At 42.1% G+C, this 26,637-nt stretch overlaps 1 protein-coding gene across 9 annotated transcripts in view; it reads left to right on the top strand.

The window, feature by feature from the left end:
* The window catches only part of LINGO2 (leucine rich repeat and Ig domain containing 2), a 937,252-nt gene that overhangs the window by 328,915 nt on the left and 581,700 nt on the right, over positions 1-26,637 (top strand). For all 9 annotated transcript variants that reach the window (XR_008316637.1, XR_008316636.1, XM_053298208.1 and 6 more), the window contains one exon: positions 22,591-22,666. The gene's annotated coding sequence lies outside the window, so the exon portion shown is untranslated. The remainder of the gene's footprint in view (positions 1-22,590; positions 22,667-26,637) is intronic.

Raw genomic sequence — 26,637 nt, 5'->3', positions numbered from 1 at the left:
GGCACATCAAAACGATTTCTCAAGGAGCAGCAAAACCAAAAGCCTGCGGGGGCGGGAGGGATGTTTAACATTTGCTGGAATGTCAGCAACAATGGGGCAAGCTGTATCTGTTAAGAGACAGAATTCCAAGGGAGGGGGTCACCACAGAGAAGGCCCTACTCCTACTGGCCGCTAATTGGATCCCAAATATAAACTAGGCAGATGTACAGTATGTTGGAAGAGATGGTCCTTCAAGTACCCTTGCCCCAAGCCATTTAGATTTGAAATTTGTAACACTTCAATTACAAGAACTATAACTAATCTTCTAGGACCATTTTGAAGCAATGAAAGTATATTGCAAAGGCCTACAATTATGGTCTATTATAGAATTACATAATGATACGCAAGTGATTAACAAGCAATTTCTGGGATTCAGTCAGTAGGTTCAGTGGACTGGAATGGCTTGCTTCTCCAACTGATACCTATCTTTTTAAATACATATAGCACAATTAATCTTAAAATGTGAAAAATCTGATATAAGCATATGTTTAAAATTGAAAGAATAGATATTCAGCATTTAGTCTATGATCGTGTAAGGAAATCAAAATGGCACCGTGACGTGCTTTATGGCTGTGATTTAATTTTCTGCTAAATGTTCAGCAGGGGGTGGAGGAGACCACTCCACTTTTCTCGAGCAGGGAAAAATTATGTAGGGTTCTTTTGATACCTTGGCAGCATACTCATATCAGTTGCATAACTAGAAGCCCTATTTTACTGTTTGAGTCTCTTAGCTGTAATGATTTTGTTGCACCCAGTGTTGAACTCATTCTTTCTCTCCATCCAGTTTGAAATTTCCTTTTGATGAGCATCTATCTTATTAAATCACTTCTCTTGAAGAAGATTGTTCTGCACTGGAGAACAAGAATACCTTGGAAGCAGATATTCCAGCAGTTGCTTATCCTGCTAACAAAGTCTTGACAGTTTACCATTATTGAATTGTTTCCTCCAAGGAGCTTATTAACTTTCAGTCCCAATAAATGCAGATCTTTACAGATGTCTCCCCTTTTCTTTTAGATACCCCCCCTTTTTGGTGTTTGTCTTAAATGGTAATGAAGCTAACAAAACTGTCAACATTGACCATAAATAAGTATGCTGTGAAATATTGGCACTTAATACATGGATCTGGCAAAAAGGAAAGGTTTGGATTTTCTCAGTGCATTTAGAAATATTATCAATCAGTATTTGTAAGATTTTTCTTGTAATGCATGTCCTAGTTCTGTACCCTCTAGCTGTAGTGGTTGAATAGGTTTCATCTGATTGTCTTATGTTAACTAGTTGGATCTGTAGGTTTGGGATGATACTATCCTACCTTGCATGGTGGTTGTAAGAATGATAGAGATGAAGCAGGTGAAAATATGCAAAGGGGAAAATATGCCATGGGAAACTGGGGATTTTTCCCCCTTTTAATGATTTATTATGTACACATCCTGTTGTTACATGGGACTTCTAGGTGATCCCCCATCCAGATTACTTATTGGGTCTATGCCTGTCTTAGTTTAAGTACAATGCAGCATTTTGTGTGATTCCCAGACCATTTACTGGGTCTCACCAACTCATTGCTCTGGTACACCCTGGGGTTAATGTCTAAATTTTCAAAACACACCTGTTAAATGGTTATCCCACTATAAAAGTAGGCTCAAAACTAGTGTTTCCCAGTGTTCCAACAGTGGAAGCATACATTTTATTTACCTATTTTTATTTTTATATTTTTATTTACGTAGCGAAGTCTAGCCAGATTTCGCCCCATCGTGTGAACCACCGGGCTCGGCTGCAAGCCCAGTGGTTCCTAGGCGGGTAACCCATCTAAGTACCCCTCCCCTAAAACCAGGTTTGTGGAGCGAGCGCTCCACAAACCTGGTTTTGAAGATTGTGAGTAGCCATGGCGCGGCTCTGTGCCGCGGTCACTCACGAGTAGACCCCTGGTGGGGAGGCGAAACGCCACCTCCCTGCTCCGGGGGTCTCCCTAACATGCCCTGGCATACTGTAGCTTCCGGGGGCCATGCGGCCCCCGAGCTCCCCAGCCCTTGCCAGCTCCGCCATGGAGCCAGCAATTGTGTGGGCAGCCAACCTGGCCGCCCAGTGCTCCCTCCCTGATTGTGTGTGGGGAGAGCGGGCTTAGCCTGCTCTCCCCGCACACTCTCCAAAACCAGGTTTTATTAATCGTGAGACCCGGCTCAGAAAAGTACTCACTTGCAGTGGGACCCAGTCCCTGTTTCTGAGTGAGTAATTGTTCTGGGTCTGCCCCCTACTTCATAAAAGCAAAGATGCAACAGTCTTTGCTTGTTTTCATGCAAGTTGCTAGAGTTGCAATTCTTCAGGATTCAGCTCCCTTCCCAGAATCTCTAGAAATGAAATTTCCAATAATGCATCATGCCTCTAGTGTAACTGCATGCCAGTGGTGCATAACACCCTGCCACTGTGCAGTGCACAGCATACAGAGGGTGAAATCCAAACTTCAACAAAGTGTAATAGTAGGTGGAGGGATGGCTTCAGCAGTAACCCTTTGTATGAGAATTTGTTGTTACGTGTGTGTCTCTGATTTCATCTGGAAGCCTGGGTAATCTGCTTTACTAATCTGGCATAATACACTCTCCATACACTTAATTACCTGTTTTCCATTTCTGGCATACTTGTAGTCAGTATTGTATGCCATGCCTCCAAAGCTGATTGGCCACACCACCTACACTTTCACAGGCATGACTCTATTTTCATTGCTGGAATGTTGAAGTGGTATGCTTGGCAGAATGCTTAGTTTCCAAACTCACTCTCTCTCTCTCTCTCTCTCTCTCTCTCTCTCTCTCTCTCTCTCTCTATATATATATATATATATATATATGTCACAAAATGATATTATTGGTGGTGGTAATTAATGATTAATAAATAATAATTAATAAACAAACTTCATTGGTTAGCCATGCCATAACAACTAGTTCTTTGGGTGGCTAACAACATAACATTAAAACATCCAATAGAAACACATTAAACACATTAAACCACAAAACTAAAAACTTGAATTTTTAAAAAATCAATTTTAAAAATCAATTTTTAGAAGCCTGAGTGAACAGAAAGGTCTACACCTGGTGTCTAAAAGAACAAAGTGATGATGCCAGGCAAACTTCACTGGGGAGGCTGTTCCACAAACAGGGTGCCGTATCATATGGGTTAAGGAAGTGTATGGCTTATCACAAGTGATACTGACAATGGCAAACCCGGATTTTTACCTGGTGCGTGAAAAACCCAATTACCCACACCAAGGGAGATCGGTTCAAAGCTTTATTTGCTCTGCAGAGCAAGAAAAGTGCTAGTCCCTGGGAAAATAGTTTTCCAAAGACAGGGCAGCCAAAATGGAGTCTGCCCAAGGTTTTTATACAAAGAAGATACACATTTCACATGTCCAACAAATCAAAGGCATAGAAAGCAATCAGGTGATACATCATAATACCAAACCTCAAGGGGTCTTTGAAGCTACAGTGCTGGCATTGTTATTGCCCTAAATTCTGGAGCCTGACATAGTTTAATCAAGATATATCCCTGGTCCCTGATCAATGGGAGAAGAACAAGGAGGCCCAACATTTTATGATTGTAACAAGTTTCAGCATACAAAATAACATGTGAGTGTGAAAGGAATTCATGAGAACCCTGACAGCACACTGGCCAGATGCCCTCTACGTGCTGATTAAGGAATCAGGTCATGGCAGAAGACTCTGGCTCTGTGTTTAGAGAATCTAAAATAGTGTGGCTCATGTCACTATAGCAATAGCATTTACTAAGCACATTTAACAGATATCAATACCACGATATCAATACCAGTACTGCGGAATGTCTCGGGACATATATGAAGTATCTCCTCTCCTTACCTTTTCCATTAGCTCTTTCATCCTCCTCCCTGCCTGTAACCAAATCTAAGTATGATTAGCTGCATTTGCTCAGCACATCCTTTGCTACACTTGTCTGTTGTTCCCAGAGGTGTATCTAGGAAAAATAGTGCCTAGGGCAAGCACTGAAATTGCGCCCCTTGTCCAAACATCTGACACCCATCTTTCAGATAACTTTACTACCATAATATCAGCTGAAAAATACAAGTCAAACTCGTTAATCTTTTAATATTTCAAAAACTATTTAGCAGTGGACATAGCCAGACCAAAAAATGCTGGAAAACTACAAATTTCAGTGTGCTGGGGTTCATGAAATCCCCAAATACTACGTGGAGGTGTACTTGGAAAACTAAACAAAAGTGCCTGTCTAATTCCCTACTATGCATTGTAGCATCACTATTACATAAGTTTTAAAAATAATTGGAGAATTTGACTTTTCCATATACTCTGAAAATAATTAAAGGATATGCAGAGTAAATTGTGTCACTGCTTGGAATATATTCTAGTATTTCAGAAAGACAGTGAAAATGAGAGAAAGAGAACAAGAAACTCCCAGTGGGCCTTAATACTAAAGATTTCACACTGATTCAAAGACAAACTCACCATTAATAGCCATATTATTAAGACAGCACATTTAACTCACTTATCATAAGAAGCAAAGTAAGAGCAAATGAATACAATCCTAGCTCATAAGCTTCAACTTAGTATTCACAAGCCTAATTCTCTGTACATAATGCCAATCTGAGTATGCGTACAGTGACATATTTTTTTTAAAAAAAAAAACACCTGTAGCCCCTTCAGGGAGCTTCCTAAAGGCCCTGGGGGGGTCTGTAAAGGTTACCCCCCCACCCGCTGGCATCTAGAGCCTTGCAGGGACCATTTGAGCATGTGCAGTGGCCATTTTTAAAAATATATATATTTTTAAAATGCCCACTGAAAACAAAATGGCCACTGTGCATGCTCAAATGGCCTCTGTGAGGCCTGGCAGAGGCCATTTGAGCATGCATGGTGGCCATTTTGTTTCCAGCGGCCATTTAAAAAATATTTTAATTTTTAAAAATGGTGCCCCCCTTCAAGTGGTGCCCAGGGCACGTGCCCTGCCTGCCCCACACTAGATACGCCCCTGGTTGTTCCCCTCACCCTGTTCCACTCTCTTCTCTTCCTCTTTTTCCTCACTGTCAGCATGTAGGTTACAATCTCCCTGGAACAAGGGCCTATTTTTTTGCTTGTAAAGTGAGATGTGCTTTGATGGTGCTGTCTGAATAAATAAGAATAATAACCCCAATTTTGTGTAGCTTCGAATGCACTAAGGAGGGGAGGGATATCATTTCTAAGTAGCAACACGTTGTGGTTTTTAAGTGTTAGGAAAATGCAGTATGCATATAGCACAAGTGTTTCCTTTAGGGAAGACATCTGTATCCTCACACAACAAATGAGTAACAACTGCACTGGTATTTCAGAAAACAATTATTGCCTTGTAAACCACCCAGAGATGGAAGTTTGGGACGATGCACAAATATAATAAATACATAAATATAAATATTAAAAGCCCATGGGGCCTTTTGTGGGTTTCATATGGACTGTTATAGTTCATAAGGTAATGGGATTTCACAAAAAAGTTAATCTAGTGTCTTCTGCTTCCTCCTGTTTATTTTACAGAATAATGCCCACAGTGGCTTCTTTGTATTCTCCAGATATCTAAATTATGTTTAGTAATGGAGGGAAAGCTATCACTCCAAGTGTTTTCAGTGAGGATAGGCTGAAGTTGACATTTTTTGAAGCATTTATCAGTAAAATTGAAAGTGTGCTAGGATTCAATCACAGCATCTTGAAATCCCAGAAAATATCTTTGAGTAGAAAATGTTGCCAATTTGCTGGAAGCCTGCTTGTAAAGGACTGCTAGTGACATTCACTTATTGGATAGACTGTTTACCCACTATAAGTCAATTCTGAGTTAAATCAGAAATAGCATATAATGGGATATAGGTGTCACATAACACTTTAGAACAGATTCTCCACTTTATACAACCAGTATCAAACAGAGATTAGTTTAAGTGTATCTTACCCATCCACTTATTATGCCCAGATGGTTTCTTCTGTGCTTTAGGGTGAGTTTATGAAATGAAGCATCTGACGTTTAAGGGGCATTTTGACTCGCTTCACTAGCTTCTACAGCTACAAGTTATGTAAGTTTTTAAAAATGGTACTGCTAAACCTCGCACCCTAGAACTAGCATTGCCAGGAGGTTTGGAGTGGGGGGAGTGTATTGGGATTCACCTGAAGGATACATATCAATGAAGAGCACTGAACCTTTTCAAGATCACAATTTCTTTACGAGCAGGCAACTAACACTGATTAATTTTGTGGTAGAGCCGCTATTTCTTGCTACAAGTGTAAAATTAAATAATCTTCTGCTTACATTGAGCATCTTTTTAAAACAATGTTATAATCTTCTGGTTATAATAGTAGTTATACATTAAATTCTCTGTAGAAATTAATGTAGAATCTGTGTGATAATTTCTGATAGCAATTTCCTTAATGGTTGTAAGAAAATTTGGTTTCTATGTGTGCATTTATGGATGGATGGTTGTTTAGGTTAAACAAATGATATCCTTAGAGAGCAGTGCAGTGATTAGAGTGTCAAACTGGAATTGGGGAGGCACTGGTTAAAATCCCCACACTCAGCCATGAAGTTCACTAGATGAACTTCAGCTGTAATAGGAGTACAAAACTTCCTTTTTATGTTGCCCATATGCACTATGTGGATTCTATGTGGATCAGCATGAACACTGATGTTGATGCATCTTTTCAGTTCAGCTCCCATTAACCCCAGTGCTCACACACATAGTCAAAATGAGGAGACAATTTGCTGAACTTAAGCATCACCATCATAATAAACGGCACATTTCAGACATGTACTGAAAAAGCTGTGTGTTGGAAAGGTAAACTTTGGGATATAATAAGGCAGTAGGTGAGACTTGGGTAGCACAATATGCAATCAAGTATAAATAACAAGCATGAATCTCATTACTGTGCAGAAAGCAATGTCAGCACAATTGTCCTGACATCTTAACACCTCCTGTATGTGCCATTAAATGGTTTGCACAGCTTTATGAGTTTCAGCTTCATTCACTTTGCTCTATATTTCAAGGACTGTTTCAGATATGTGCAGTATTGGCCATGGGAAGGGCTGGAAGATTTAATAGAGGGTCTGTATATGTGAGAAGCGGGGTAGAATAGTAGGCTGAAGTAGGCAATATTTTATATCCATAAGTTTAGCATTACTGGCTTATAGTATTTGTTTTCACGGTAAACATGATAAGCAAAAACATGGGAAAGACAGAAGTTGTGTTCTTAACATGGTTAATGAATGGGTCTTAGGTTATTAACTCATGGTGGTCTGCTGTAGCATAATAAAGAGACTGAGCTATGGATCAAGACTTCCTGGGTTCAAGTCTCAGCTCTGCAATGAACTTACTAGGGGCTGGTTCAAATGAACACCAGCCAGCATGCACAGTGACATGCCCAATCATGTGCACCCATCCTGACGTCATTGTTGGATGTCTCCACATGCTGTTGGGGCATCCTTTAATTGAGTCAAAAGGGTGTTCGTTGGAAGGATTTTTAAACAGGGTTTTGGAACACATGTAGAGGAGCAATTCAAATGAACACTCTCTCATGCAACTTGAGGGCACTCTGGTGGTGATTAAAGGGCATTCTACAGTAATGTCAGATCAGGTGTGCACTCAGTGTGACCCCATTCTCATAACGTGTGCTAGCCAGCGTTCATCTGAACTGGTCCAAAGTGTTCATATTCAAGCCACTCCCTCGGCTTCAACTCCTCAGCTTGCAAGGATTACAAGAGAAAAAACATGTCATTTTTGAAAACTTGAAAGCTATACAATTTCAATATAATTCAACTCACATAGGGATCCTAAGGTGGCACCAAATGTACCCAGAATGTGTGGTGTGATTTGTGAAGCACCGTGAAGGGAATGCAGTTATTGACCCAACAATGCCCAATTCCATTTTTTATCCAGGCACATGAACTGCATGGCAACAAAGCTGTCTTCAAGGCTGCCTCTGAAGACAGCAGACAGACAGATAGATATAATTGTGATTGGCCTACAGCAGTCCTAGTTAGGACTAGCTGCCTACACTATAAATGATGCAAACTGATGAATCGGAGACTCCTTCTTCTATAGTGTGTTAGACGTGTCTTCACTATTGCTTTACCAGCCCCTGGCATCAACCAATCTAGATAATCTGATTCTTTGTGTACTCCTGTGATGCACACCTTTGGTTCTCCTGCAGATGTTGGACTACAACTCCCACAATTCCTGATTATTGCCCACTGTGGCTGGGGATGATGGGAGTTGTAGTCCAACAACAGCTGGAGGGCCAAAGTTGTGCAGCCCTGATGTAACCTATCTTACAATCTCCTTTTCATCTGCTTCCACAAGCCTCTGCACACTAGTGTCAATATCTGTGGTGACCTTCCTACCTGGTTCCCTTCCCTACCATGGCTCCATTCATGCATACTTCTAGTAATGTAGGAACCACTTCCATGTGGTGTGATCCCATGCTGCTGCAGCATGTGTAGGGCTGCCAACTTTCAGTTAAAGTATCCCTCGAGATTGTTTCCCGATATTTCTCACATCAATCCATTAACATCTCCAGGATCTCTCTGGCCCTGATTCGGCATGGTTTGGATGCAAATCCAAATAGGTTTATATGCTTCTGTGAAGGATAGAGATTTAGTCCTCTATTTTATGTTTTGTTACATTTTTGTTATATATTTTAAAAATGGCTGTCTTGGGAAAATAAAGGGTTTTTCTTGGTTTTGGTGGTAGTGGTCAGTTAGAGGGCAGTTCAAAAGGTTAGCCTGGGAATGAAATATTCCTGAGATGAACAGCAGGGATGTGCATGAGTCATTCGTGCAGGCATGGCCAGGGCGGGGAGTGGTTCCCATAAGAAGGAGGTAAGCTGGTCCTTACCTGCTCTGCTGCCACCCTGCTGCTTTTCCGGGTGCAATGCTAGCTCAAGCAAAGGCCACACGTGACTGCGGTCCTGTTCCCTGCAGCACTCGGATGCGGCATTGGCACACACATGGCGGTCATTTGCGTGGTCACCATGGTGTCCTACATGGTCATGGATGTGTTGTGTGATCAGCATGGTGTTGCATGTTCAATGCATGTGTTGCAAGGTCAGCATGACCACACAAAAGGCCAGTGCGCATGCACGGCAGCCATGTGTGTGCTGATGCTGCATGGAACAGCACTGCAGGGAACAGCACTGCATCCACATGTGGCCTTTGCTCAAGTGAGCACCACACCCAGAAAAGGGGTAGGGCAGCAGTGGAGCCAGTAAGGACTTTCTTTCCTTCTCCTTAAGGGAACCACTCCCCGCCCTGCTGAACTAATTTGGCTGTGGGGGCCCAAGCTGGTTCAGTGCTTCCCAAAGGAGGCGCAAAAGTGGGTCATGCACACCCTAGTGAAAAGGTTAGTCTGAGGGATGAGTCGCCTCCTGAGGTCAAAACGCTAGTGGATAGAGCAAGCTCCAGAGTACAAAGTCTGCCCTCTCTATTGGCTCCTCTGGAGGCAGTGGGGGAGTAGTTTTAGGTATAAATAAGGCAGAGCCCTAGAGGGGTTTGGGTTAGAGTTGGAGACAGTCTGCAAGAAAAATCCAGAAGCCGGAAATAGTAGAGCTGCAAGAAAAGAGCTGACTGAGACAGCTGCTGGAGAAACTGAGGAACTGGTGAGACGTTAAAGCACAGTTTAGATATATGTGTTTATCCTACCATGTTTTATAGCTGTTTGCTCATTTTTAAATTATTCAGAAAACTCTTTCTTCAAATAGAAATTGGACTGTTTTGTTTTCTTTAAGTAAAGCCTTAACTTTGTTCAAGACCGTTGTGGTCTCTGAGTTTTGTTCCCCATCCCACACCTATTTGCCATACTAGCTCATACTCTACACTACTTAGTCATGGCCTATGCATTGCCATAGGAGTTTCCAGCAGGGGGTAGAGGTACCCCAAGCAGTACTTGCAGAGGGTTCTCAGTGCCCTCTTGCCTCCTCACCCTGCAGCAGCACTATTTGTTCCCCATCTGAAGATTGCCAGCTTGAAGCTCATGTGTCCACTACAGAAGGGGAGGGTGGAGGGTAAAAACTCTCCTCTACTCCTGACTGGCTGGCTGTGTGCTGAAGCTCATCATACCCCTTCCATCAGCCTGACACACAGGCTTCCAAAAATAAACACTGGTACGCCCACTGAAATTACTGGGACAAGTACACCTGGGAGTATCAATAAGTATCTTAGTTTGGATACAAGCAAATAACTGGAGTAGCCTGCGTCTTAAGTGTAGCATGTAAACTTGCATACACTCACTCAGTCAATGGAGTATCTGGGCTGAAGGTTTTCTGCAGAAGGTTTACACTTGTTTTAAAGGTTAGGAATCCCTGCCATAGCTTAATTACTGTGCATTTGTCAAGACCAGGCTAGGGTTGTGCCCAAATCCAGATGTGGAGTGCCCAGTGTTCCCCAGTCCTGTGCTCTTGTGATCAATTTCTGGTGGCTGAATGAATATTCAGAATTCTTCAGTGACCCCTGCTAACTTGGCAAAGAGGCACCTTTTAACGTACTGATTCTCTCTATTCAGCAGGGGGAGAGTAACTGGCCCTATCCACCCCCAGCACAGTACCTCCAGTGACTGTTGCTGGTGTCTATCTTATGTTTCTTTTTAGATTGTGAGCCCTTTGGGGACAGGGATCCATCTTATTTATTTATTATTTCTCTGTTTAAACTGCTCTGAGCCATTTTTGGAAGGACGGTATAGAAATCAAATAAGTAAATAATAAATAATTGCCTGATACATTTTGAACATAAGTATTCTTCCTCAGAGGCAGTTGTATACTCTAATATCTTCTTTCTCTATATTTCTCTAATACTGTTATCCAACACCAGCAAGCAAAAATATACTGCTCTGTTTTCAACTCATGGGGGAAATTGCCAGTCCCCTGATACAGGTACCCGACCTGACCAATTCAGAAATTTCATACTGCCTGTGAATTACAGAACTTGTATCTTTATCTGAAGAGGTCTCAGGCAGCAAGAGGCCTCAGGCAGTGATGTTCCTGGTTCAAACCCTGGAGTCCCTGAAAATATTTTGAAATATCACAGAAGGGGATTGGATGTATAGTAGCAGAACAGGAATACTGGCAGTTATGTTGACACTACAGATGAAAAGAAATGCAAAGCACAGAGCTATACTGGCACTCTTTTGCACGTTTTAAAAGATCTACCAGATCTGTAGTGGCAGCTGACACAGTTTCCTAGGAAGAATACAGAGGCATGGCCTCATACTTGCTTCCTTTGTTCTGTGCAGCTGACAGTCCTGAGGCTTGGATGCAGTTTGGGCTTTTGTGGTGAGGGGGCAATATAATTTAAGATGGCTCTGTTCTCTGTGGTTTTTCTCTTTACAAAAGGACAAATGAGGCTGTTAGTTTTTGTATTGCTCTTGTATGGAGACTTTAAAAGATAGCATTATCTCTGTGGAAGTGGGAACAGGCCTCAGGAAAATGCATCTCACTAGCTTATTTTTCATTTTCATAAATAGAGTAAGTTATTAGCTTATGGTCTATTGATAACTGGTTAACATCCATACACCCAAATGGCACACCAGATACGATTAAATGCAGTCTATTTTATCGTGATTTCATAATCACTAGCAATTGCTATTTACCAGAGACCTTCCCTATTTCCTGCTGGTATCTGTCCTTGATAGTCCTATTTTGCCTTTCAAATTGTGGCTTTATCTGTCTTTGAAGTAGAGCGTAAATGCCAAAGATGTTTTCTTCTTCTTCTTCTTCTTCTGTGCATGTGGTGGATTGTTTTAATGATCAGTGACTCTGTGGATTCTGTCAGCCTGTATCCTATGTGTACAGAAAAGCATGGCAGAGAAAAAAAATTGAAAGGAATTCCAGCTTCTCTGTTGGCTTCAGAAGGAAAACTTCTCATAACTGTACTACACCAAGATACTTCACAGTGGCAGTGAAGCCTCTGACTGCCCTTCCATCACAGAGGGACATAGCACGCAGAAGGGTCCTTGGTGGCTCTTAGTTGGGCTGCTCTGATTCTAGAGCAGAGCAGGGCAGATCCTAGGATTTCTAGGATCCGCAACAGAAAAACAGAAGCCTGTGATGGAAAGAGACAGAGACCGGAGGTGTAGCAAGCAAGCAAAGGGAAGTAGCAGTGCATATAAAATAAGGGTTGGAAAAGGTTGAGGCCTAGGGAAAGGAAGAGAGGAGAAAACCAGCGGGAGAAGCATGAGAGGACATGGAAAACTGGGGAGAGAATGGGTAGAGTGGAGAAGTGCATGTGGCTGGAGCAGCAGAGCTTAGAAAGAAGTTCGCATACAGATTTGAATAATGAACCAAATCACTGGCTGCAAGCCTTCGGTGGTTACACATTTACAGATACTGCATGTTTTGTTGTTTTTAATTGCTAGGCCACTTTCTGCCTAAGCTTGGTTCTCCCATGAAGCTTGTGTAATTGAATGTTCCATATCAGCACTCTTCTGAATTCTCCTTTTAAGTTGCAGTTCACCACACGTTTGCAGAAGGAAGTTTAACTGAAATTCATGGGCACTTAGAGTGAGTTCACATATGTATGATCATCACTTGGCAACTGGAACAGCAAGGAGTGTAAAATGTGTAAAATAGTCATCACAGATCATACATACAGCATACAAAATCAAATGATATTAGATTATGCACAAGTGTGAACCCGGTAGTTATATGTAATGTGCCTAGTATTGATTATTAGGGCTACTTTCTTCTTCAGTCTCTGAATGTGCTCCAGTCACACTGTTGTAGGCAGACAAGGAGAGTGTAAGGAGAAAGTTCTGTGAGCTCTTCATTGATGAAATCTAGCCATCATATGCAGAACCAGCTTATGCCTTACACTGTGAGGTTGTTCTCATGCACAGGAAGAACTGGGCTAAGGAAGCCCAGCCTGGTCTCCCCTGCTTGTGAGACCTGCCGGGACCTGAGTGCTCCCTTAGCCTTGTTATTAGGAGCATCTGCCAGCCCTGACTGCCTGCAGCCGGGGCTGGGAGACTGCGGGGCTCCCGGCTGGCATCGGGGGATCCGAAGCTCCTGGAAACGTGCCCTGGTTCCCGACCCTCCGTGTTGTCCAAGGGGGCAGCTGTACATGTGGGCATGCAATATCTGCAGCCAGACCAGCCCTCCGGATCGTCTGTGGGGATCATCTAGGAGGTAAGCATTTCAAAGCTCCCCACCCCCCGTAGCACTTTCTCATTGATCATGAGAAAAGTCTCTGTATGTCACAATTGTTGTGACTATGCCAGAGTGTGACAGCAGATTTTTGCATAATAAAGAAAGGGCTGTTGTGTCCTTGGGCCTAGACTAAATCTGTGCAAGGTGACCTTGTCTAATCAAGGCTTATTGAAGTATGACCTCACATGTTTAGGGCTGCAGATTTGACTCTAACATAGCTTCCTGCCATTAATGGTTTTCCACATTGTAAATTAGGTGAAGCCATGCTAATTGTTTATGGAATTATAAATATAGTATATTTAATGTGTTGTGTTATTCTAATAATTCATTCTGAATTACCATAGTATTCACAGCATGATTCATTTCATTGGGCAATTGAAATCTTAACAGTTACTTTGATGTACATAGTGTACACAGATCAGTTATATTTTTTCTCTGACTTCCAAATATACTTCTGTCATGGCATTGTATTGCCTTTTCACTTCTTCAGTAAGGAGGATAGAGGGTCATATATTGTTTTCTGATGGCCTTGAAACAGTTTGTTCTGACAGCTTGGGAGGCAAAAGGGAGGTTGAGTCTCTGGGCTCATTTTCCAAGACCTCATCAAACTATAAAGTCACAAAGGGTGCAAGTTGTTACAAGACTATGTGGTGAAAAGGGTGTAGGTGACCGTTCCATTCAATATCTGCATGTGACAAGACATAAATAACCTCCAGCCTCAATAGAATAGCTTTTCACACAGTGGACAGTTGCATTTGTTTCTCTGAGGTCATTCAGGGACATAAAGCCATTCCTGACAGATGTTACTTTAAGAGCTGGTCACAGGATAGAATACCTCTTAACTATGTGAGCCCTTGATAGGGATGCTCATACACTGTCCTGCGTACGTTTTATCTGATTTCCTATCCCCAGGTGCCCTCAAGGCACTCTGGAAAAATGCTAAGGGGAAGGCTAAAAAAAGCCAGCAGTATTTTATGTATAATGAAAAACACAAGAATATTTTTCCATGTTTGCTTAGTGCTTGATGTTGGTTGTATGTATGTATTGTAGTGGAGGTTAGCAGAACAGAAACTGAGGCTTGTTAAGTTTATTGAACTAAGTTACTAAGGTTTACTACTTAACCATTACGAAATCATAAACAACAGTCCTATTCTGAGAGAAAGATCATCCTAACAGAAAAATAACAGTCTTAATCGCCCAATAAGAAATCAAAACCGACCAATCAGTCTACACAACTAATGACTGAACATTCTAAACTCAATCCTAAGCCTTTACACAGATATAAATACAATATATCGGTGGCAAGAACAAAGACAATGTATACACACATTAATTCCCAACATTCCCCTTCTCATTGTTTTGTTTCTTAATTTATAAGCCCAATTGCCATCCACAAATTTTGAAATTGTTCTCTAGTTAATGGTTTTGTCAGTATGTCTGGAACCATTTCTTCTGAAGCACAATATTTTATATCAATGATATTTGTATTTTGTAATTTTCTTACAAAATATTTCACATCAATGTTTGCTTATCTGTATAACCTTCTCACTATGTGGCAGAATACAACTTGGATTGTCTTCATACATTATGGTAGGCTTTGATGCAAATACTTCAAAATCTTCTAGAAGTTCTTGCAACAAAATAACCTCTTGACAAGCTTATGGCATGGATATATACTCAGCTTTGGTTGAAGATAAAGCTACAATAGATTGTTTCTTGTTTAACCATGAGATTTCTCCTCCTCCACTGAAAAATACATTGCCACTAGTTGACCTTCTGTCATCTCTGTCTTCAGACCAGTTAGTATCCATGAATCCTACTAACTTAGGTTGCTTAAATGATGGCAGTACTAATTCCAGATCTGCTGCCCTTGAAATACTGTGCACTTCTTTGAAGTCTAATCCAGTCATTCTTTGTCCGTGAATTCATTTTCCTACACAGTATTACAACTGCAGCTGCAATATCAGGATGCAATACAGTTGTAATGGACAGTAATCTTCCAGTTCCCATTCTGTAGTTTTCATTGCTTTCCAGAGACTCCTTGGATTCCTTCTCTTTAAGAAACCCACTTCCATTGGAGTACTCATCTCATTTGCCTTTGTTAAACCAAGACTCTCAATTAAGTCTATTATATTTTGCCTCTGAGTGTAACAGTTTAATCTATGTGTACTTAACTGCTGGTGCAAAGGTTCAGGAATGTGCACGAAATTCACCTGAATTCGATTTGGATTCAAATCGATTTTATTTGGAACCATTTAATAAAGTGGTGATTCATTTGAATCAATTTGAATTCAATTCAATTTTGCCTGAATTAGCTCAAATTCAACTCGATTCAAATTTGGGCAAATTCAAATCGATTCAAATGAATCTCCACTCTGTTCGATGGTTCCAAATTGAATAGATTTGAATTCAGATCAATAGATTTGATTCAATTCGATTTAGAACCATTGAACAGAGTGCAGATTCAAACTGAATTTGGGCAAAATTTGTGCACATCCCTACAAAGGTATCTTCATAGTCCAAACCACATTTCTGAGCATACCAATTCACAACCAACCATGCTTTATCTCTTTGAATGTCTCCTTTTTCATCACACTTAATGGTAAACACTCATTTGCATCCTATACCCTTTCTGTTTTCTGGTAACTTTACAAGTGTCCTTGTCTTATTCTTATGAAGTGAACCAATTTCTTTCTTAGCAGCCTGTATCCACTTATGTGTATCTGAATCAGGTATTCCTTTTATTTTATGCCAATCTATGGATTCAGATATTGTCTCCTCTTATGCCTCAAAAGAGAATCTTTTAGATGAAATCCCTTTATTAATCCTCCCCATCTCTTACAACTTTTAAAATGGCAGTCAAGACACATTTGTTCACCCAGGCTTTTAATTAGATACTGTTTTAATTGTGTTTTAATAGTTTTAATTTTTTAATTTTAATTGTTGAAATGCTTTAATCTTTTATTGGCTGTTTTTATTGTTTTGTAAACCGCCCAGAGAACTTGTGTTTTGGGAGGTATAGAAATGTATTTAAAATAAAATAAAATAAAATAATCCTATTTGAACATCTCACTAATTGTGGTTCAGTTCACCCCTTCTTTATCAGATCTCCCAGCAACATCAAGATTTATGATTACTTGCTTATTTTGACATTGTAGTATCTGTTCACCCTATCTATTGCAAAAACTAAGTCACAATTAGACATTGTATTGAGGTACATTTTGGGTGGTATACAAATATGTCAAATAAATAAATACATTAGATTTCTGTTTCTCATCAAAATAAGGAACACTGTGCAACTTGATAGTGTCTCTGAAAGAGTCACAAATTCTATAATTTTTACTGCCCAAATATCACACAAAATTTCCTTCCTCACTTCTACAGTCCAATTTTCCCCTCTTCTCCTTGGAGATATAAGCATATGCTTTATTTCCAAGCATGCTGGTGTCCTTTAAATGGGGTTTTCTTCCATTTAAAGGCTGAAGAACTGGGCTGATTTGAGGTGACAAGGGAAGATGTTCTAAATTGTCTTGAAAAACTAAACATTAACAAACAGCCAGGGCCAGATGGCAAGAGTTCTGAAGGAACTCAAATGTGAAATTTCTGATCTCCTAGCAGAAATATGTAACTTGTCCCTACAATCAGTCCCTAGTGGAAAGTAGCTAATGTAACTCTGATTTTGAAAATGGAATCCAGTGGGGATCCAGGAGATTATAGGCCGGTTAGCTTAACTTTGGTGCTGGGTAAATTGTTGGAAAGCATACTTAAGGACAAAATTGTTAAAAACATAGAAGATCAGGCCTTGCTGAAGGGGAACCAGCATGGCTTTTGCAAGAGCAGGTCTTGCCTCACTAACCTTTTGGAGTTATTTGAGAGTATCAACAGGCATGTGGATGAAGGTGATCGTTGACACAGTATACTTGGACTCCCAAAAAGCTTTTGACAAAGTTCCCCACCAAAGGCTCTTGAGTAAACTTAGCAGTCATGGGATAAGGGGACAACTTCATGTGTTGATCGGTAACTGGTTGAAGGACAGGAAACAGTGTGTAGGTATAACTGGACATTCCCTCTAAATGGAGGAAAGTAAGAAGTGGGGACCACCAAGGATCTGTACTGGGACCAGTGCTCTTTAACTTGTTCATAAATGAAGTGGCCAGATTTACAGATGACACTAAACTATTTAGGATAGTGAAATCCAAAAGAAATTGTGAGGAACTCCAAAAGGATCTCTCCAAACTGGGTGAGTGGGCAACAAAATGGCATATGTGATTCATTGGAAGCAAGTGTACAGTAATGCACATTGGGGTATATGATACAGGTGTATAAAGTTATGAATGGAGCAGAGGAAGTGGACAGAGCAAAGTTTTTCTCCCTCTCTCACAACACTAGAACCAAGGGTCATCCCATGAAAATGAAGTCCAGGAAACTTAGGACTAACAAAAGGAAGTACTTTTTCACACAGCACATAATTAATCTATGGAATTCTCTGTCATGGGATTTGGTGGTGGTTTTAAAAAGGGCTGAGACAAATTCATGGAGGACAGGTCTATCAATGGCTACTAGTCTGGTGGCCTCAGCAGTATGATAACTCTAACTACCAGTTGCAGGCGAGCAACTGCAAGAGAAAAGGCATGCCCTCATCTCTTGCCTGTGGGCTCCCCAGAAGCATCTTGTGGGCTACCACATTAAACAGAATGCTGGACAAGATAGTCTTTGGGCCTGATCCAGCAGAGCTCTTCTTATGTCATTCATAGATAGATAGATAGATAGCCAACTGCTCCTTTTCCAGTGTGAAGATGCTATTTTTTCTTCAGTGACTGTTCCTATGATGTCATAAATTTATGCAGTCATTGTGTTCACAGTCATTTGCTACATTTGCCAACTCTCTACAATCAACCTCATAAAGCTTGTAATCATTTAACATAGCTTTAAGTAATACCTTTTCTTCTTTGAACACAAAACGATATCTTCTAAAAATAATTCTGCAGCCCGTTTTTGTAGCTGTTTTAACACTCAGTACATTATTCTGCAAACATGGAACATAAAAGGCATCTGGAATGCTTACTTCATTTATTCCACATCCTCCAACATTACATTTTAGAAGAATGGTGCCTTTTCCTTATGCAGAAATTGACTATCCATTTGCCAGCAATATTTCTACTTGATAGTTCATATCAATGTCTGAGAAATCCCATATATTGTTAAAGAAATGTGAAATCTCTCCACTGTCTGCAAATATCTTGTTTTTACTCTGTTCTGTATTAATTCTGCAAATAATTTTTTCTTGTAGTACATACCTTTCGGTCATTGACAATTTATTTCTTTTTGAGTACTTATTTCAGTACTTCCACACACAAAACATTGTCTGCCATTAGTACGTTTATGAGCATACCTTTGGACTGTTTCTTCCCTTTTTGTTTGTTCTCTCAGATCAAACTCCAACAAATGTTCTTGTACAAAACTTTAAGTCACATTCTCCTTTATTTGCAGGAAGCTTATAATTCTTTGCATTTTTTGTTTAACATGAGAGAGACTTGACTGGTCATAGTGTTCAAAAACCTCTTTCAATCTCTCCCACACTTTTCTTGTGGTTTTCTTATCTTTTATAGGATACAATTTATCACTTACAGTTAAGGAGATATGCCCCCTGGCCTGCATGTTTGCAGCATCTTATGTGGGAGGGGTAAGTGCACTCTCCCCCACCCTTAAAATGAGACCTCACCACCCCCTCAAGCCACCCCCGCCCGGTTCTGTGCACATCTCTAGTTGGAACTGCCTGCTTCTAATTGAATCCACCCTCATGACAAGATTTGCTAGGAAGGTTCTACTTCATGTGCCAATGCTGATATAGCTACTCCTGTTGATGAGGGACATATGATTGCTCCCAGATTCTGATACTCCCTCTCAGTTGAGACCCATACTGCCCTTTCTCCCCCAATCATTTGTTGATGTTTAAAGACTGCTTTTTAAATCCAGGTTTCTGGTCAGTAAGGAATGCCTGCCATCTGGTTTGTTTATTACTGGCTGCTGTTTTGCTTCAATGTATTGATTTATTTTGTGCTTGTGGATATTGTGGTGGTTCTTATTTTTTATACATGCTTTGGGATTCTAGGATGAAGGGCAGTATGGAAGTATAATAAATAAATATGCTGTTGCAGACATCACACTAAATACAGCCCTTTCTGTCTGCTTCCTTCTAGGTATGTGCATGAGTTGTGCAGATGCCGGCTGGGTGGGGAGTGGTTCTCTTATGGAACAGGTAAGCAGGTCCTTACCTGCTCCACTGCTGCCCCACCACTTTTCTGGGCATGGCGATCAGTGTTCCCTCTAAGGCGTGTGCATGAGCACGTGCTCACACTTTTTAAATGTCTGCTCAGTTAATTTTAGATCCCGCTCAGATTGAATCAGGAAGGCCCCACTCTGAATGCACATGTGTGTACACATTGCCTTGACTCTGCCTCACAGGACAAAACTCATTCTGCACACAGATGAAAAAAATTAGAGAGAACACTGGCGGTGATCACTCAAGCAAAGGCTGAATGCAGCTGCGGTGCTGTTGCACACCCAGGCCCCATAAAGACAAGATACGTGTGAATGGATGAAGTAGGACTACTTTTATTAGTTAATATTACATAACCTACAACAAGGCACAACAATTCTGAATGCAGGTATCCCCCTCTAAGGGTCAGCCTCATAAGGAGGACCGCCCAGAACTGGGTGAAAGACTGGGTTTTAATTCAGCCCAGACTAAATCTGGACAGCATAACAACCATGAGGTGTTAGCCCCACTGAGGGGAAGCCAACCAGCCCCACCCACCCAGGCCACAAAACTCTGAGTGGTTGGTGCTAGCCAGCCTCTGAATAGGGGCAGATCCCAGCCCATGGGCTGTAAAAACCTTGGCTTGCCCACTCGCCTTCAATGGTCCTCCAATTAGACACCTATCAAGACAACCTATACCAATTTGCACTCACTGGCCACAAAAGCAGGGCAAACCTCAGTTTAGCCCCGCTTACCTTACCCATCCAAAATTCTGCAAATGCCTCGCTGTAGGGTCCGGGGGGGGGGATAATTGCCAAGACAAGGTATCCGCAATATTATTATCCAAACACGGAACATGGTGAGCAATAAACAAAATGTTAGGCCGCAAGCACTGTAAAGTTAAATGCTGCACCAGCCGCATGACCTGAGGATTACAAGAAGTCCTGGAATTAATTGCATGATGGGTGATCAAATTATCAGACCAAAACTGAAAAGTATGATTCGCAAACTCATGAACCCACACATGCACTGCCATTATAATTGGGGGAAATTCCAAAAAGATCAGATCACGAGTAACCGCCTGTATAACCCGATCTATTTGCCATCTGGCAGAACACCATTCATTCCTTAAAAATAAAACCAAAACCCAGTCCTGAAGCTGCATCAGAATGAACTTGCAGCTCGGCTTCCAGTAAAAATTGGGAATGCCAAAGGGAAATACAATTTAAATCCAAAAAAAATTCAGACCAAAATCTAGCATCTTCCCTAATCTCATGGGTTACATGAATGCGATGATGAAGGGCACACATTTATTTATTTATTATTTATTGAATATATTTCTATACTGCCCAAAACTTGCATGTCTAGGCAGTTTATAATTAAAATCATTTAAAACATTAAACCAATTAACCATTAAGATCATTATTAATTAATTTTAATTAATCCACTTAGTAGCATCACATAAACACCTCAAAACACCTCAAAAAGCCATACTGGGCACAGTTACCCAGCATGCAAAGTTCATGACACTCTGCATGTCCTGTAATGTAATCTGGTCAAGTTGTCCCATGTCAGTGAGAGTGAGCGTGACGTGCGCACACACATCATGATGTGCCCACGTGTAGTGGCAACTTGTGGTCACGTCTGGTCCGAGGCGGCACTGGGGCGGCAAGGAGGAAGCACTGGGGATGTCACTTCCGGTCCGAGGAGGCACCGAGGGGGCATTGGGGCACCGGGGCAGCAAGGAGGAGGCACCAGGATGGCAAGGAGGTACACTGCCATCCTGCTGGACCTTTTTAAAAGGAAGTGCCAGCAGGGGAAATGCAGCAGGAGGGGGAAGAGCACCCTCCCCCATCCTTAAATAGATCTCCTCCACCTTCTAACCGGCATTTGCCAGTTCCATGCACACCGATATACTGCGGAGGGAAGTGGCATTCCCTGCAGTTTGTATGTGGTGTCAGCATACACATGGCCGGCACCACGCACAGCCTGCAGGGAACAGTGGCCTTTGCTTGAGTGACCGCCATGCCCGGAAAAGTGACCAAGTGGCAGTAGAGCAGGTAAGGACCTGCTGCCCTGCTCCTTAAGGGAACTGCTCCCTGCCCTGCCGAACCAGTTTGGCTTCAGATGCCTGAACCAGTTCAGTGTTTCCCAAAGGAGGCGCCGAACTGGCCTGTGCACATCCCTGTTTCCTTCTACTTCAGGTTACTTGGGATGGAATACATGATCACATTACTACATACTGTTTTTTTATTTTATTTTTTATGAGTGTTGGATTTATAGAACATTTAGTTTACCATTAATATGTTTGTGGTATGTAATGTGTTAACTGACGTGGGGGCAGGTTATTATTTCCTACATTATTCTGTCATTCCCTTCTTAAGTCTACAGCAGGCTATAATTATCAGCAAAATGGAGAGTTCATCAAGGCTGGCTATAGTGTGTGAAGGAGGGGTAATTAAAGTGGGACTATCCACATTATGCTCTCCATTATATTGAAGGAAAGAATCTGCATGCATTTCATTTTCAACTAATCCCACCTAGATAACTGAACAATATCCTTTTCAAGGTTGGAAACTCCTGCTTGTGGTCTGATCAATAACTGTACACAACAAAAAATTATTCATGTGTCTTAAGAGATTACATAGCTATCCAGTGGCATGGTAACTACTGAACATAGTAACTATTATGATTGCATATTTGCACTCTTAGTGAAGATTACAGGGGGATGGTTCATAGTGCTCTATTCACAGCATAAGTTCTGCAGTGCATTAGATGTGCCTGTGTATGTGTGCTGCATCTAGAGAAATGGAATCATGGGAAGGCAGTGGTCATAGTTGCGTGCCACAGCTTTCTGACCTTGCAACAGGGCTAGATTTGTCTGCATAGGGGTCCAATCCATAACTCATCTGGACACAAGAAAAACCTTTCAGACATCTAGGCAGTGTGTGTGTGTGTGTGTGTGTGTGTGTGTGTGTGTGTGTGTGTGATAAAAGATCCGATTTGGGAGGAATTAGTCCTTCTTTAACTGCAGTGTTATATTGTACATGTACTTACAACTGAACACAAAGATTACAATTTTAAGTATTCTCTTGTAAGATTTTCTTTTCTTTATTTTAGTAAGTGAGCACTGGATCTGGAACACGGCTGCGAGTTCACCTTTCCTCCTTGTTTCAATGGATTTCAGTCTTGCAAGGTAAGAATGTGTATTTCAATCAACTGCATAAAAGAAGTATGTGAGTGTGTGTTTCTTAAAATCCAATGTATTTTTTGTTGTATCTATTACATTGCAAAACACAACTGTATTTTTCTAAACCAAAAGTACAGATATTTTGTAAAAGATTGGATGGTATTGTTTGGCTAAGCAAGTGTTGTTTTTCTTGTGCTCAGGATGTACTAAAAGGGGGTGGGATCCATGTTTCAACTTCAAATGTATGTGGGTAAATGTGTCATGTATCTGGTCAAGTTGTCCCATTTTGGTGCTTAAGGATGCCCAGCTGGGTGTGTGGTCTGTTCCTTCCTTCCTTTCTTCCTTCCTTCCTTGTAATGCATCTATGTAATTTCTAGCATTTGTTTTAGTGTAACTTATAGCAGTTCAATATTTGCCTCCTTCCTTTAACTATGCTCTTATGTGGCAGTCTGATGCAAGTAGAACTAATGGAGCCTACTTTCCTCTTCTTTCAACATGGAAGTCGCATTAAGAGTTTAGAATGAAATACATTTGGTGGTGGAAATTTGATTTGTCCAGTGTGCTTTTTTTCAATACAGCTTCAATGGATAGGTATTTTATGTGACTACAATCTCTTTTCAGTATGGTGGGGGGGGGGGCGGGGTTGTAATGAAAAAAGACCCCTGTTAAGATATCTTACTCTTCCTGTATGTTGTGAGTTTGGTTTGTATCAGACTTGTAAACACAGGAGTTCTAAAGGAATATTGTTATAATTTGAGTGCCTACCGTTACGTTTCAAGAAATCTTTTGGGGGGTGCCTGTCAGGATACCCTTGGCCCCCCTCCCTTGTGTGCAGATCTGACTCTAAACATATGAGTTCTAAAGGGGTGGTGCTTCTAAGTTGGATGACTGCCATCTTGTTTCAAGATGGTATATGGGGAAAAGAATACGTGTGTGTGTACATTCTTTTTTTACTGCTATCAGAAGCAGTGGCAATAGAAGACATCCTCTCAATGGCTGCCATTTTCTCATAATGTCCCAGATGTGACATTGTTCTGGTGCACTCTGGGTCAAAAAAATGGTGATGGCCAAAAAACCTAAAAATGTTTCCAGTGGGAAGTATGTTTCGGGGTGGGGGTGGGGGGTGGATGTCACCAAACTTTGGTACTGAGATCAATGTTATTTAACTTGTTCATAAATCATGTGGAGTTAGGAGTGAACAGTGAAAAAAATACATTTGTCAATGCCCCCAAATTATTCAGGATGGTGAAACCCCCAATAGGTGGTGAAGAGCTCCCCCTGCTCCAGCCAAGACTGTTTGTGGTGGTGAGTCCTTGCAGGACTGGGGCCAGAGGTGACTGGGCAGTTTGAGTTCCTGCGTTCCACCTGTTGCAGCTGCAGCTGCCCAGGACTATACAGGCATGTTGCCAGTGGCGGCGGGCCCATCAATGGCAGGGTCGCCACCGAAGGGGCAACACCAAAGGGGGTCGCCCCTTCGGGGGAGAACGAGGGTGAGGGCCAGATCCTCTGTTTAATTATTAGATTGGGGAGGATCTACTCAACAGTAGAGCTTCTGTTTAGCTCTTTTTAGAACTGGCCTGAAATTGCTACAATGTGTTTGGGTTCCTCTGGAGATGGGGGGAGAGGGGGTGCCATTGAATGTGGGGCAGCTATCCCAGTGGTCAGAAATTTAATTGCTGCCCCCCCTTCTGGCTGTCCTGCCAGCTCTTTGACCTCGGGGAGCACTGCCAACAACCCACATAACCTTATCCTGTTCCTCTGCAATGCCAGGTCGGTCCAAAATAAATCTGAACTCATCCGTGATTTGATTATGGATGAAGGGGCCGACCTGGTGTGTATTACTGAGACTTGGTTGGGGGAGGCCAGTGGCCCAGTTTGGGCCCAGCTTCTCCCTCCAGGATATTCTGTAGAGGAGCAGGTGAGGGGATGTGGGCGGGGAGGTGGAGTGGTTGTGGTCTATAAGGATAACATCTCCCTTACCAGGGTCCCTGTTAGGGTATCGGACCATATTGAATGTGTGTACTTGAGTTTGGGGACCAGGGATAGACTGGGATTTCTGTTGATGTACCAATTGCCCCGCTGCCCAACAAAATCCCTTACTGAGCTCATGGACTTGGTCGCGGAACTTGTGTTGGAGTCTCCTAGACTTTTGGTGCTGGAGGACTTCAATGTTCATTTTGGAACCAATTTGTCCAGGGCAGCTCAGGAGTTCATAGCGGCCATGACGACTATGGGCCTATCCCAAGCGGTCTCTGGATTGATGCATATTGCAGGTCACACACTTGATTTGGTCTTTTACTCTGGTCAGGGTGGTGTTCGGTGGGTGGGGACGCCTGTGATTTCCCCATTGTCATGGACAGACCACAATCTGGTTAAGGTTGGACTTATGACCACTTCCCACCTCCGCAGGGGTGAGGGGCCTATTAGAATGGTCCACCCGAAGAGGTTATTGGATCCAGTAGGATTCCAAGAAGCCTTGGAGGGATTTAATGTTGGCTTTGCCGGTGATCCTGTTGATGCCCTGGTTGAGAATTGGAACAACTTGCTCACCAGGGCAGTATACACAATTGCTCCTAAGCGTCTCCTCTGACCTGCTTCAAAACTGGCCCCTTGGTATACAGTAGATCTATGGGGGCTGAAGCAGCAAGGTGGGCGACTGGAGCGCAAGTGGAGAAGGACTCGATGTGAATCCGACAGATTACAACATAGAGCACATTTAAAGATCTATGCTCAGGTGATACGTGTGGCAAAGAGGCGGTTCTTTTCTGCCCGTATTGCCTGTGCGAGTTCATGTCCGGCGGAATTGTTCAGGGTTGTGAGGGGATTAGTATCTGCCCCCTATCCCTTGAACCAGAATCTGGAGTCATGAGTTACCCGCTGTGATGTGTTTAAATAATTTTTCTCAGATAAAATCTCTCGGATTTGGGCCAACTTAGATGGATGGAGACTCCACAATTAATTTGATGTCTGAACTGGAGGTGTCCGACAACTCCTCTTATGTGATTCGACCGGATCAGTTTCAATTTGTGACTCCTTAGGATGTGGACAAGCTGCTTGGAGTGGTGAGACCTACCACTTGCTCTCTTGACCCTTCCCTAACATGGCTTGTTCTATGTAGCAGGAAGGCTGTTGGGAGGCTGGTGGAAATCATAAATGCCTCTCTGAGCGAGGGCAGGATGCCTCCTTGTCTTAAGGAGGCAATTATTAGACCTCTTTTAAAGAAGCCTGTGTTAGATCCCTCAGAGTTGAGCAATTATAGGCCTGTCTCCAACCTCCCATGGTTGGGCAAGGTAATTGAGAGGGTGGTGGCCTCACAGCTCCAGCGGTCTTGGAGGAAACTGATTATCTAGACCCATTTCAAACTGGTTTTTGGGTGGGCTATGGGGTGGAGACTGCCTTGGTCAGCCTGATGGAAGATCTCCAATTGGCAGTTGACAGAGGAAGTGTGACTCTGTTGGTCCTTTTGGATCTCTCGGCGACTTTCAGTACTATCGACCATAGTATCCTTCTGGAACGTCTGAAGGTGTTGGGGGTGGGAGGCACTGTTTTACAGTGGTTCCGCTCCTACCTATTGGGCAGATTCCAGAAGGTGTCGATTGGAGATTGTTGCTCTTCAAAATCTGAGCTTAAGTACGGTGTCCTTCAAGGCTCCGTACTTTCTCCAATGCTTTTTAACATCTACATGAAACCGCTGGGAGAGATCATCAGGGGATTTGGAGCTGGGTGTTACCAGTATGCTGATGACACCCAGATCTACTTCTCCATGTCAACTTCTTCAGGAGCTGGCATATCCTCCCTAAATGCGTGCCTGGAAGCAGTAATGGGCTGGATGAGGGAGAATAAACTGAAGCTGAATCCAAATAAGACGGAGGTACTTATTGTCCAGGGTCAGAACTCCAGAGACGATTTTGACCTACCTGTTCTAGATGTGGTCACACTTCCCCAAAAGAATCAGGTTCGTAGTCTGGGAGTACTTC

The sequence above is a fragment of the Hemicordylus capensis genome, chromosome 2, assembly GCF_027244095.1.
Source record: "Hemicordylus capensis ecotype Gifberg chromosome 2, rHemCap1.1.pri, whole genome shotgun sequence".
Taxonomy (NCBI): Eukaryota; Metazoa; Chordata; class Lepidosauria; order Squamata; family Cordylidae; genus Hemicordylus; species Hemicordylus capensis.
This window is presented reverse-complemented; position numbering and strand designations above follow the sequence as displayed.